The 14,035-nt window shown below is 46.4% G+C and overlaps 1 pseudogene; it reads left to right on the top strand.

Annotated features, from left to right (window-relative positions):
- Nucleotides 1-8,324: 8,324 nt before the first annotated feature.
- LOC149872787 (uncharacterized) lies at nt 8,325-13,295 on the top strand (annotated as a pseudogene).
- The last annotated feature ends 740 nt before the right edge of the window (nt 13,296-14,035 follow it).

Below are 14,035 nucleotides of genomic sequence, written 5' to 3'. Positions count from 1 at the left end.
ATTCAAGTCAGCTGGTCCAGACAATCTCCACCCTAGAGTACTGAGGGAATTAGCTGAGGTCATTGCAGGACCCCTGGCATGGCTTTACGAGCACTCGTGGTGCTCTGGTGTGGTGCCAGAGGACTGGAAGAGGGTCAACATGGTTCCCATCTTCAAAAAGGAGAAGAAGGACGACCCTGGAAACTATAGGCCAGTTAGTCTTACCTCGATCCTGGGCAAGCTTTTTGAGAAAACTATTCTGGCGCATATCCACGAGGGGCTAGCAGGGGAGATCATGCTTAGGGGCAACCAACACGGGTTCATTAGCAGAAGGTCCTGTCAGACCAACATGGTGGCCTTCTATGATCAGATCACCAAATCATTAGATGCAGGGGTAGCAGTGGATTCCTGGATTTTTGGAAGGCCTTCGACACTGTGTCTCACCCTGTTCTTATTAAGAAATTGGGGGACTGTGGTGTCAACACCCACACAATCAATTGGGTCACCACTTGACTGGAGGGCCGCACCTAGAGAGTGGTGGTGGATGGGTCATTTTCGACCTGGAGGGATGTGGGCAGTGGGGTTCTGCAGGGCTTGGTCCTTGGGCCCGCAGTGTTCAACATCTTCATTAGTGACTTGGATGAGGGGGTAAAAAGCACCCTGTTCAAATTTGCTGATGACACTAAGATGTGGGGGGATGTGGGCATGCGAGATAGGAGGAATAGGCTGCAATCGGACCTAGACAGGTTACAGGGGTGGGCGAATGAGAATAGGATGGGATTCAACACAGACAAGTGCAAAGTGATGCACCTGGGGAGAAACAACCGGCGCTGTACCTACAGGCTGGGGAACTCCCTTCTTGTCAGCATGGAGGTGGAAAAGGATCTTGGAGTCATCATTGACTCCAAGATGAACATGGGCCGGCAGTGTGGGGACGCAGTCAGGAAGGCCAACAGTACCTTGTCATGCATCCACAGATGCATCTCAAGCAGGTCCAAGGAGGTGATAATCCCCCTCTATGCGACACTGGTTAGGCCGCAGTTGGAGTACTGCATCCAGTTCTGGGCGCCGCACTTCAAGAGGGATGTGGACAACATGGAGAGGGTCTAGAGGAGAGCCACTCGCATGGTCAGGGGGCAGCAGGGCAGGCCCTACGAGGAGAGGCTACAGGACCTGAACCTGTTCAGCCTCCACAAAAGAAGGCTGAGGGGGGATCTAGTGGCCTGTTACAAAGTAGTCAGAGGGGACCAGCAGGTACTGGGGAAGTCCCTGTTCCCCCGAGCACTGCCAGGAGTGACCAGGAATAACAGTCACAAGCTGGCAGAGGGTAGATTTAGGCTAGATATCAGGAGGTGCTACTTCACGGTCAGGGCGGCTAGGATCTAGAACCAACTTCCAAGAGAAGTGGTGCTGGCTCCTACCCTGAGGGTCTTTAAGAGAAGGCTAGATGTACACCTTGCTGGGGTCGTTTGACCCCAGTACTCTTTCCTGCCATGGCAGGGGGTCAGACTCAATGATCTGCTCAGGTCCCTTCCGACCCTAGAAACTATGAAACTATGAAACAAACAGACTAAGGCTTTTATAATATTAGATTTAACATTGCTTGGTATTTGAAGGTGTACATTCAGTCTTCAGTCCAGTTTTGAGCAAATTTCTCCAGATTTGGATTTAGTTTGGAAAGTGTTCATTATTTATTTACAGCACCATTCCTCTCTGACTTCCCCATATGACTCAGAACAATTTCTACTGCTATGTCAACTTTACACTTCCATATCCGGCCACCAGACCCCTCCTGCACTCTGTTTTTTTGGTGCCTTATCGGTGCCTTGCTTCCCACAGAGTTGTCAGTTCCTATAGTTTGGGATGCACATTTAGTTTTTTGGAGAGTCACGCTCCAATGAGTCAGTACTCCCTCACATCTCAGTCTGGATTTCACATGAGTACTCCAAAGTTATCTGCTAAAAAAATGTAAAAATGGACATGTGATAACACTGTTACCATACCAGACTTCTGCCATCAGGTGTAGAATGGCTAAACAGATGGCTTGTATAAGCTACTTCTGCTCACTGAAACAAAGTCCCATGCCTTCTAAAAGCATGGGAAGAGCTCACTTACTATCAAATACTGATTGGATCAGAGATACCAGGTGAGTGGTTTCAGGTAATTTCATGAGATGCAACAATATGTGGGGGAAATATCTTTTATTGGACACTCTGGGGTGCGTGCTAAAGGAGATAGACGTACAGGTGGTTTTCTCTTCTATCCTACCAGTGAGCAAACGTGGAAGATGGCATGCAATGTGCATTGCGGAGACCAACTGGTGGCTCTGGGAATGGTGTCTCGAGGCAGGCTTTGGCTTCCTCAACAATGACAGGCACATCACAATGAGAGACATGCTCAGATGGGATGGGCTCCACCTTTCCCCTAAACGTAAGCGTGTGTTTTCTTCTAGGTTGGCGGATCTCCTCCGGCGGGCTTTAAACTAGGCTGGTTGGGGGAAGGGGAAGATGAGGTGGAGGAAACATCGGACTGCCAGACCAAGCAACACCCACAAGTACAGCCCAGCCTAGACCAATGAGCGGAACATCTATACAGGTAAGCAACAGGGGCCAGGGTAATGCTGAAAGTAGGGAACCAGTGCACACATCCTCAGGAGGCCTCAAATGCCTCTACATAAATGCTCGTAATATGGGAAACAAGCAGAAGGAACTTACTCTCCTGCTAGCTGACACAGGCTAGGAAGGAAAGGGGGGGACGTGGCACTCTATATTAAGGAGGAATACACATCCTTGTCAATTAGCAAAGAATCAAAGGAGGGACACTCTGAAGTGCTTTGGGTTAGAATACAAGGCAGTTGAGGGGAAAGAGACTTAATGATGGGGGTCAACTACAGACCTCCCAACCAAGGGGAAGAGCTAGACCAGGAATTCTTAAATCAGCTCTCAGAGGTAGTGAAGTCAAAGGATGTGGTCGTCATGGGGGACCTGAACTTTCCAGACATCTGCTGGGAAGAGCAGCCAGGTCTGACTGCTCACGTAGGTTCCTAGCCCAAATGCAGAACCTCCATCTAACCTAGGAGGTGCACAGCCCCACCAGGGGAGACGCCTTGTTGAACCTGGTGCTGGCCACGGGTGACGACCTGGTAAGGGGGCTGCGGGTGCTTGACCATCTAGGCGACAGTGATCTTTGCCTGCTGGAATTCACCATCCAGCTCAAGGTGGCAACGGCCTGCAGCAAGGCAGCAGCCCTAGATTTCAGGAGGGTGGACTTCAACAAGCTAAGGAGAATAGTTGGGGAAGCACTGAGGTCCCAGAGGGGAGGGGAGCCAGGTGTCCAAGGAGAGTGGTCACTCCTTAAGGAGACGATCCTCCAAGCCCAAAGGGAGGTAATCCCAACATGGATCAAAGGGAGCAGGAGAGCACATAAGCCCCCATGGCTCACCAAAAGCATCCGCAAATGTCTCCTAGCTAAAAGGGAGGCGTACACCCAATGGAAGGGAGGGGCCCTCACCAGGGATGACTATACTGCAGTTGCTCGGGGATGCAGGGGTACAGTCAGGAAGACCAAGGCGGAGATGGAACTGGGACCAGCTTCCCGGATCAAGGACAACAAGAACTCCTTTTTTAAATACATAGGGGGCAAAAAGAAGGTTCCGGGTAATGTGGGGCCCCTGCAGGACACACTAGGAAATTTAGTCATCCCTGTTCCCCCCGAGCACTACCAAGAGTGACCAGGAATAACAGTCACAAGCTGGCAGAGGGTAGATTTAGGCTAGATATCAGGAGGCGCTACTTCACGGTCAGAGCAGCTAGGATCTGGAACCAACTTCCAAGAGAAGTGATGCTGGCTCCTACCCTGGGGGTCTTTAAGAGGAGATTAGATGAACACCTTGTTGGGGTTATTTGACCCCAGTACTCTTTCCTGCCATGGCAGGGGGTTGGACTCAATGATCTGCTCAGGTCCCTTCTGACCCTAGAAACTATGAAACTATAAATGTATAGTTGGGATAAAATTAGACAAACTTTTAAATGCAAAGCATTTTTCATCAGATATCTTCAGGTAGTTGGTGGTTTTAACAAGCCTCAGCTAGAATTATCTGGCAAGTTAAGATTCTAAGTGTTTAGGGGTACTTTGACTCTTGAATAATTAATTAGCTTATCAATAATGGCTTATCAATGTAAACAGCAATAAAATAAAAGGATGGAATGATTTTAATAGATGTGCATAGTAAACTGGAGGAAAAATGCCTTTGTGGCTGGTATTCTCCACAAGAAAAATTGGCTCATTAACCTTAACTCTATCAATCTCTTTTCATTATCAAGGTCAAAGAAATGAATGGATACATTTGTGGGGAGTGCACAGTTTAACACAAAGGACTGCCACTTAATCATGCCATAGAAATCCAGTGTTTAAAAAGACTGCTTGAAAAGGAGGGAAACAATCACATACACACACATTAATAGAAAGGTTTGTTATAACTGAGAGAACACCACATGAGAAATAGATTCAGGTGGCCTTGCATCCTTACTAATGACAGGGATATGTTTTAAGTTAAATTTATTCCTTGGAGATTGTTTCTCAAAAAACCTGCCTGGGCCTTATGTAAACTCCACTTCAGTGGAGTTTACACAACAGGAAAAGTACAAGACTACCTAATAAGCACACCTCATGGTAGCTTTATATTACTATTGTCACTGTTATTAGCATATAGTAACATACAGAAGATCCTATTAAAGAGTCGAGTCCCTGCTGTGCTAAACTTTGAGACAGACAGCAGGTCGGGCATAATGGTGAAGTCCTAGTGAACCAAGTAAGCATTATACAGTAGTCATTACTCACCACCGACATAGCCATGGTCACAGCCGACATGCAAGAGAGTCAGATTTGTCATTTCTGCATTCCCTGCATCACACAAGGAAGAAATTCAGACAGGCTTGTGCAGAGAGCCACATAGGGAGCTGGTATAGTACGCTGACTCTACAATGACATGGTATTTTTATGAGATTAGCTTCCCAGAGGTCTTGTGCTGGCTGTGGTTGCAACTGTTGCCACATATTTCTTCATCTTAGTGTAGGTGGGAAAGACATTGTTGTCAGTAATAAGCCAGGCACTCCAAGGAGGATAAAGATTTGTTTGTATCTAGCCTATGCAGAAGGAGTGAAGTGCTGTCTCTTCTGGTATTCCTGGGCTCAGCAGGTACATTGCCTCTCTCTGTTCCCACAACAGGATCAGCAGTGGTACAGGAAAGAATTCAAATTTGTGACTGAAAAGATCATGGATACATTGGGTGCATCCACACATGCAAACACATGCACTTGCAGTAGCTCAAATAGAAGCAATGCAAATTTGAGCCAGGGCTTTTTGCCTCAGCGCATCTGCTCAGACACGCACTTTGTTGTGGAGCAAATTGTGCCACTTGGGGCAAAATAACGCTGCCTGGCTCCTCCCAGATCTGCAGTTGCGGGGAGCCAGAGCGTGAGGCCAGCAACTATGCTGTCCCCAGCAGTATAAAAAGCTGCTCTGTCCTGGCCCCAGCAGTACAAAATGCTACCCTGGCAAGTAGCTCAGGGCTACTCATTCTCAGGAGCTTCTGGGGCTTTCAGAGGGCTGGTGGGGGTGGGGCCGGGCACAGCAGGGGTTGGGGACTGGGGCAATGTGCAGGGCCAGTGGGGGTCCCCCCACAGTCCTCTCCCACCTCCTCCAGCCCCCCAACTGGTTACTCATGGCACTGGAGCCCTGGTACTTAACACGCAGCCTGGAGCCCTGTGTTCAGCACCAGGGCGAGGAGCTAACCAAAGAGACACTCTGGCAGTAAGAGCATCTCCATGGAGGACCCAGCCTCCAGTTGCCTCAGGGCATGGTCCAGGACTGTGCCCTGCCCCAATTTTTTTAACTTCATTTTTTAGAGCCCTGAATATCCAGGAAACTAATTTTCTAAGTTTGCAGTGCGGGGAACATTTTTTCGTTCTCGCATGTGCCTCCTGCCCCATCTCAAAGGGGTTTGAAACAGGGCAAGAGGCACATGCAGGTTTGTCTGGACACACCCATTTGGGCTACAGCAAATCACCTGCCTAACCCATACAAACATAGTGAGATGTGAGCTGTAATGATAAGGCTACATATACTCTACTTTCACAAGATAATTGTAGAAGTAAAGTGAATGCAGCTAGCAGTACAGTTGTACCCAGAATATACTATTCAATAATAGTACTTGGCAGGGTGATACTGAGTGATGCCACTCTTGCTCTGAACACTGTATCTACTAAGCCTGAAGCACTGGAACCACTAAGGTGGAGGTGACGTACTAAGGTGGCTCCAGTATGTGAGAGAGAGAAGGAGCCAGCAGGCTCCAAGGCTCCTGGGCTAAGCAGAGGGTCAGCGGCCCCGGGTCCACAGCCCCAAGGAGCCCAGCAGAGATTCCCCTTACCCAGGTGTGTCGAGAAGGGAGGGGCTAATAATTTCCCCGCCAGTATAAAGAAGAGCCCAGGACAGGCAGGAAGCAACAATGCAGAACCGGAAAGAGGATGAGGTGGAGGTGGAGGAGGAGGAGGAGGAGGAGCAGCATGCCGGCACACGCTTCAGGGAACTCTAAAAGTAACATTGAGTGCTGGTAGGAGCCTCTGGCAAAGAGCAAGACCCCAGCGGGGTTTTGGAACCCAGTTTGCTGGTCCCTGCGGGGAGTAGAACTGTTTGTTTACCACCGGGAGCTGGCTGAGCCCGGCATTAGAAGGGCACCGTAATAGCCCTAATAGAGGGGCACGATTGACTTTGGGGTACTGTAGTACATGTAATAGTGGCACATGCCAATAGTATAGACTTAAGCTGTTAAGAGAAATTGTGGAAAGCTCTACAAGGGGATCTCAGAGAAAGAGAGAGAGCCAACAAGAGAGATTGACCCGACGGTCAGGTTTGATTTCGAGTCTGGCTGCAGACAGCCGGAGCAGTGACACAGGCCAGGAGAGCCGTCTCTATTTTCATCTTTTCTTTTTGACCTTTCTTTTGTTTTTGTTTCGAGAGGAACTGAGGACACATGGCCGGACCAATTGGCTGGCCACCACCCGGTGGAACGGGTGAGGGTGTAGGGGTGGTGGAGCCCTCAGCAACTCGGGACCTTGCAGGGCGCCGGTGAAACTAATAATTGAACTACACGTAAAGGTATCTGAACCAACTCCGTTAACATCAAGTTGTGGCAGGTGAAACATACACATGTAAGATCCCCAATTATAGCTGATAACACCCTAGGCACCATCTGTTAGGTCCACAGGGGACGGTGATCCCCGACACAGTACACACCAATAAAACCCTGCTTCTCACAAGCCCTACTTGACATTCCACATGCATAATAGTAAACCAGAACATCAACCCAAAATGCACTCCTAAACTTGTTTCTTTACTTTCTCAAGTAGCTTCCATGTCTACCCGTTTTGCTCCCCTTTGCTAAAGAATTATATTCTTGTTCCACCAAATCTATAACATAAAGAAATGGAATAAATAACACTTCTTAAGATGCAGCTTTATTGGAAGTCCATACTTTATATCTGACTGAATGAAAGCCAAAAGGTCACTGATACTGTCATGTGTTTTTCAGATTAGCTGTCAGCCTCAGAGCGCACTTAGATTCCTATTGTATTTCTTCAGAATGTGCCTGGCATATTCTTTTATATGTGTGTACAGTGTCTTGTAGTTTTGCTGTCTGGGATTTAGGATTGTTTTACAGTCTGTTTTTGCAGATACTTGGTGTAAACCTGACCTCCCAGAGCTGAATTACTGTTTCCAAGAAAGACTTCCTGAAAATATTTTGTCTGTACTGAATAAGATATTATTTAAAATGTTCGCAGTATTCATTTCAATGGGAAGTGAAGTAAAAATTAGGAAAGGGCCTCAGAATTTGGCTCCTGGCAAAGGAGGCTAAGAACAACCAGAAGAGGCTCTATAAGTATGCTGACCAAAAAAGAAGGACCAAGAAAGCTCTGTTAATGAGCCAGGGGGAACTCTTAACAGAAAATGTAAAGGATCTATTCAACAGTTACTTTTGTCTCGGTATTCACAAAAAAAATAAGCTACAGCCACAAACCTATTAAGGATTATCTGGAGAAGGAAGGAAGCAAAAGAGAGAATCAGAGCACTCTTGAAAGGTTTCAATGAATTTAAGTCAGCAGGACTAAATGAACTTCATCAAGGGTATTGAAGGAATGCACAATGCTTCTTGGCTGACAGAATCAAAAGCTTTTGTGAGGTCAAATAAAGCCATGTAGAGAGGCTTATGTTGTTCCCAACATTTCTCGTGCAGCTGGCAAGTTGTGAAGATCATGTCAGTTGTGCCTCTTGATGCCCTAAAACCCACAATGAGATTTTGGGAGAAGCTCTTCAGCAAGTGGAAGGACACAGTTCAGAATGTTCTCACAATGATCTTTCCTGTGGTAGGCAGCAAGGTAATTCCTCTTTAGTTTCCACAGTCAGACTTGTCTCCTTTAGCATGGCATCCCTCAGGTCACTAGGATTTCCAGATCCTTAGGTCTCAAGGGTGTTGGTCCCCAAGTACTCAGACCGTAGATGGTTTTTGTGGCACTGAAGACACCACACATATCATGGATGTCAACAGATGTTGAATCTCCTTAGCCTTGTCCTCCCACCATTTGTTTTTCATATCACATATCTGTCTTTGGACCTCTGCCTTGGCTTGCTGGAGATTCAATTTCTTTTGCTTGGAGTAGGTGTCATTTTACCAAGCACAAAAGGCCTTGTGCTTGCAATCAATCAACTATTGGCTCTCCCGGTCATTCTCATCAAACCAGTCTTGATGTTTCCTTGTAGAGAATTCAAGTGCCCCTTCACACGTGCTGACGATGGTGGCCTTGAGGGCACCCCACATGCTTCTGTCATTCTCCCATTGTTGTTGAAAAAAATTCAGTGTAATACATCTTCACAAAAGGTGAATGCAGTTTTGGCCTGCAGCAATAGAAGCATTAGGTCCAAGATGCAGGAGGTGATAATGCCTCTCTACTCAGCACTGGTTAGTCTTCATCTGGAGGACTGTAGTTCTGGGATCCTTATTTTAAAAAGGACATGGAGAAGTTAGAGAGGGTACAAAGGCAGGCAACCAAAATGATAAAGGTCTTGGAAAACAAGTATGAGGCAAGACTGAAACAGCTAGGCTGCCATAAAAAGCACCTTTCCTCTCTTGATGAAGAGAGGAGGGTGCACACCAATGGCTTGAAGTTGCAGCAAAGTAAATTTAGATTGGATATCCAGAAAAACTTTTTCGCCGTTAGACTAGTGAAGCAGTGGATAAGGCTGCCTAGGAAGTTGTGGAGTCTCCATCACTGGGGCTGTTCAAGAAAAAGTTGAGGTTGGACAGCCATTGGTCAGGGATGATCTAGACATAGCTATGTCTACATTCTACTAGGCATAGTTATTCTCATGTTCTACCCTTGCTTCTTGGCTTTTCTGTTTGCCTCTGCGCCCCTCCTCCCCCCCCTTTCTGCTATGTGTCAGGGTGTTTTTAAGACTTCCTCAGAGGCATTGGGTATTGGCTACTGCAAGGGTTGGAGACTTCGACTGATTATGTCAGTGCTCCTACTGGGAGGCCCTGACTAGAAGGTCTTGCCCCTCCACTCAGGATCAGACCGATTATCCTTTTTGGGGTCAGGAAGGAATTTTACCCCATGGTCAGACTGGTATGGATTGTGGGAGGCTTTGCCTTCTTCTGTAGTGGGGGCTATGGCCCTCTACCTGGTATAACGAGTATATGTTGACAACATTTAATAGAGGTGGGACATTGGTTGCACTGCTCCCCACCCCCCTCCCCCTGCTTTACATGTGGTAGATTACAGTGTTAGGTCTGTGTTGTATCAGGGTTGCCAGTAGTCTTATGTACCATTTAGATTATGGATTGTATATGATGTTTTAGATAGGGATGAGCCTTCCTCAACCAAGGGATTGGACTAAATAACCTCTGGAGGTGCATCTACACATGCAATAAATGCAAAGAAATAAACTCCAGCACAATTTGCACTGGAGTATACTGTTCCCGGGCACAGCATCTGTGCATGCACCTGGGACAGCAGCAGTTTGAGTCAGGGTGAAGCAGTCCTGGGATGGGAGGTTTGCAAGGGGTAAGCTCCAGGCTCTGGGTGGTGGTGCTGGACAGCAGAGGGGCTGCCTGGGGCACAAGAGTGCTAAAATGCAAAACCATGCAGCAGGCAGCTCCCATACATTGTGTTCCAGCCAGCCCCTGTCACCATTTACATATACGTTTTGGTGGAGTTAAGTACTCCACCATAAGATAATACTTCCCCCAACAGTATTATCTTATGGCAGTGTAATTAATTTATTGCACCCTAATACCAGCGCATATGTAGATGGTGGCTCCTTACTGCGGAGCTAACTAGTCAACTCAGCACATGTAGATACACCCTATAATTTTATGATTAAACATTTAACTACTCACACAGAAATATTTAGCTAAATAAGTTATATGAATTTGTAGATAGATACGTTGCCAGGCATAGACCCTATTAGCTTAATTGTTCTGGTCTAAAGCCAAGATTTTAAAGGTGGCTAGAGATCCTGAGTGATACAGTTTTTGTATGCCCATCTTTAGATACCTTAAAGGAGCTGTATTTACCAAAAGACTTGACCACTCATTCTCTAAAAATTGAAGACTTTAAAGCTATTTCAAGATGGGTACCCAAAATACTGAAAGACATGGAGACTCTCTAGTCACTTGAAAATCATGGTTCTAAATGTAATTTAAAGCATAGATCTGCACTTTGTACAAAGACAGCTAGAGAAACAAGCAACATCCATTCTGCATTTCCAGTGCTGTTCATTGTTACCACACATTCCACAAGGTCCTTGCATAGCTATGTACAATAACCAGACTACGGTATGAAGAGTTCTTATCTTGTATAGACAATAGGAGATTGACTGAAACAGTGAAAATCCTTAAGTAACCCAGAGAAGCTCTGAGATAATTTGCCTAAATAAAACTGAATAAGGAACTTGTGATCTTTCACAGAATTATTATTTTTCTATATAAAATTTGTCCTGTCATGGTAATAAACAAGGCCAGGCAAAGTCAGATGGACCTGTTATAACCCATTTCAGTAGAAAGGCTACTTAAAAAACTATCTGAGGTACTCTACTCTCCATCAAGTTTAACTCTTCAAGGCCACAACCATAGATGCATAATAGTCACTCTAAGCTGTTGCTAGGAAGCATACATTCTATAAAGAAAAAAGTACCTTGCAATATCTATTTTGTGCACTGTTGCTTTATACACAGCCACACATAAATAGCACACATGCAGAAAGATTTTCAACGGAGGTTTCTGGAATGAATGGTAGCTGAATGTATTGTTCAGTGTCCTTGAACTAGTTGAACTGTTTTTAAACTAGGAGATGATGCTTATAACTAGAGATCTGAATATTCAAGTACCTTTATGGGTATTTAAGCTGTAGTGAAGCTATAGTTGCAGCAAGAAGTTTAACTGTTGGGATTAGACTTTGGGGAGAAGGTGAGCAGCTCCCAGTGGTGAAAGAACAGGTTAGATTTAGGAAAGCTGGATCCATACAAGTCCATGGGGCTGGACGCGATGCACTCGAGAGTGCTAAGGGATTTGACTGATGTGTTTGCAGAGCTTCTGGCCATTATCTTTGAAAACTTGTAGTGATCAAGAGAGGTCCAGCATAACAACAAAAGGCCAAATATAGCACCCATCTTTAAGAAATGGTAGAAGGAAGATCCAGGGAACTACAGACTAGTCATCCTCAGTGCAGTCCCTGGTTGCACATACACACACTAAGCACATACACACCCAAGATTACCAATCTAGGCACATGCACGCCTATCACCAATTCAAGCACATACACACTATACACACCAAAAATTAGACAAATCAGTTGTCAATACCCACACACCCAATACACATATACGGATCACTAACTTGTATATCATGCACACAATGATACATACGTATACAGTAAAAGCTTTGGTTACCAGCACCTTCCAAGCCAGCATGCCCTGTTAACAGGCATGCCAGCTTGTAAGGTAAAGTGGAACCAGAAGTGCCCACTGTGGCATTTCCAGCTTCTCCAAGCCCCCATGACCTGGGGCAAAGCAGCCTGGGCTGTCTAGCTCCCATGGCTTGGGGTCAGAACAGGATGTGCGGGGCCTGCTTCCCTGTCCCATGGGGCCTGCAGGGCCTGCAGGAGGGTTGGAGAGGCCATGGGAGGGGTAGTGACAACCTGGATGCAGTGGGAGAAGCAGTGGGGAAGCGGCGGCCTGAACAGACAAGGACGCCTGTTCAGGCTACTCAATTAACCAGCATATTTTGTCATCCAGCATCCCCCATTCCCAGGGGATGCCAGATAACAGAGCTTTTACTGTATATGTATATATATTTGCCAGTTCACACACACACTACTGACCTACACAGACACACAGGCGAGTTCCTAACTTGGGTGGTGTGGTGTGTATGTGTGTGCTTGAGGTACTTGGGATACCTAGGGTGTTTGGTGACTATGGGAAGGGAATTTAAGAGAGTCTGGTAGAGGGATGATGATTGTTGAATTTCTGATGGAACTCAATCAGAGACTGCAGGTTTTCAGTCCAAATAATGATGATTGCCACCTCACCAATCTTAAAAAGGCTTTCATCCAACAAGGACAGTCCTTCAGAGAGACAGAGCACATATTTGAAGGAACCACCTGGATACCACATGAAGAATTGCTACAGTACCGAAGAAAACCCCTCATAAATCATACACTGCTGGTTATGACATATCACCCTTACCTCAAACCCATACAGAAAATCCTAAAACCATTGCAACCCATATTAGAAAGAGACCCTATTCATAAAGAGATTTTCCCAGAACCACCCATCCTAGCCTTCAAACAAGCACCGAACCTCACTAACTTGATCACCAGAAGCAATTTTCCTCAGGCCCAGAACAAACCGAATGGATACAGACCAGGCTGTGACAAACAATACAAAACCTTCCAACACATCTCCACCACCCCCACAATTACTACACCCCACAACAGAGCCATCAGCATCCCTGCATCTTACAGCTGCACCTCCAGAAATGTAATACATCTCATCCAATGCACCAAATGCCCTGATGGAAAATACACAGGAGAGCCCAAACAACAACTGCGCAGCAGAATGAACGCACACTGGAAATCTATCAAAGACAGGAATACCCAATTACCTGTGGGGGCACATTTCTCACAAGAAAACCACTCTCTCACCAATCTCTCAGTTCTAATCCTCAAAGGAAACTTACAAAACACTTCTCAGAGACGAGCCTATGAGCTTCACTTCATCAACCTTCTGGATACAAAAAATCATGAACTAAATACAGACACTGGATTTATGACACGTTATAACCTGCTTGACATCTGACTCCCCAGGTCCCTCTTCACTATTTAACTGCTACATTCATCCCCCTTCTCCCCCCACCAACCAGTCTGTCTCTTACCCACTGACTCCTCAATTTACATCTTCCCTGACTGCCTGTCTTGCATGCATACCAGCCCAGCCTTTGGCTTCTTTACTATGCATTTCACCCAGGAAGAACAAACACCAACTGCAGAAACTTCCTCAGCCTGACGAAGGGTGTTTAAACCTGAAAGCTTTCTAAAAAAAATGTTCCCAACTATTTAAGTTGGTCTAATAAAAGATATCAGATTCACGCAAAGAACCTTGTCTGCCTACATCCTTAGACCAACACAACTACAACCTACACAACCTAAATCAAATCTTACTCTTGTATATTGTGCCTGAGGGTGGTTGGTGGGGCATGGGTTATGTGTGGGGGGGGGGGGGGCGGGGGGGTTGTGCACCTGTGTGTGAAGGCAGCCTGCACACTAGGCCTCAGGAGCCAGCCAGGGGTGGGGGAAGGGGAGGAGCAGGGGCATGTGCAGCAGAGCTCTCATGGGCAGTGAAAATGAAGATGCAGGTATGGATGCATACCACACCTTCCTCATATGGCTCACAGTTGCCCTGTGGCACCCTGAATCAGGCTGTGTGGATACTGCTCAGCTCCCAGCAT

The sequence above is a fragment of the Crocodylus siamensis genome, chromosome 1, assembly GCF_052110815.1.
Source record: "Crocodylus siamensis isolate JL-2025a chromosome 1, ASM5211081v1, whole genome shotgun sequence".
NCBI classification, from domain to species: Eukaryota; Metazoa; Chordata; order Crocodylia; family Crocodylidae; genus Crocodylus; species Crocodylus siamensis.
This window is presented reverse-complemented; position numbering and strand designations above follow the sequence as displayed.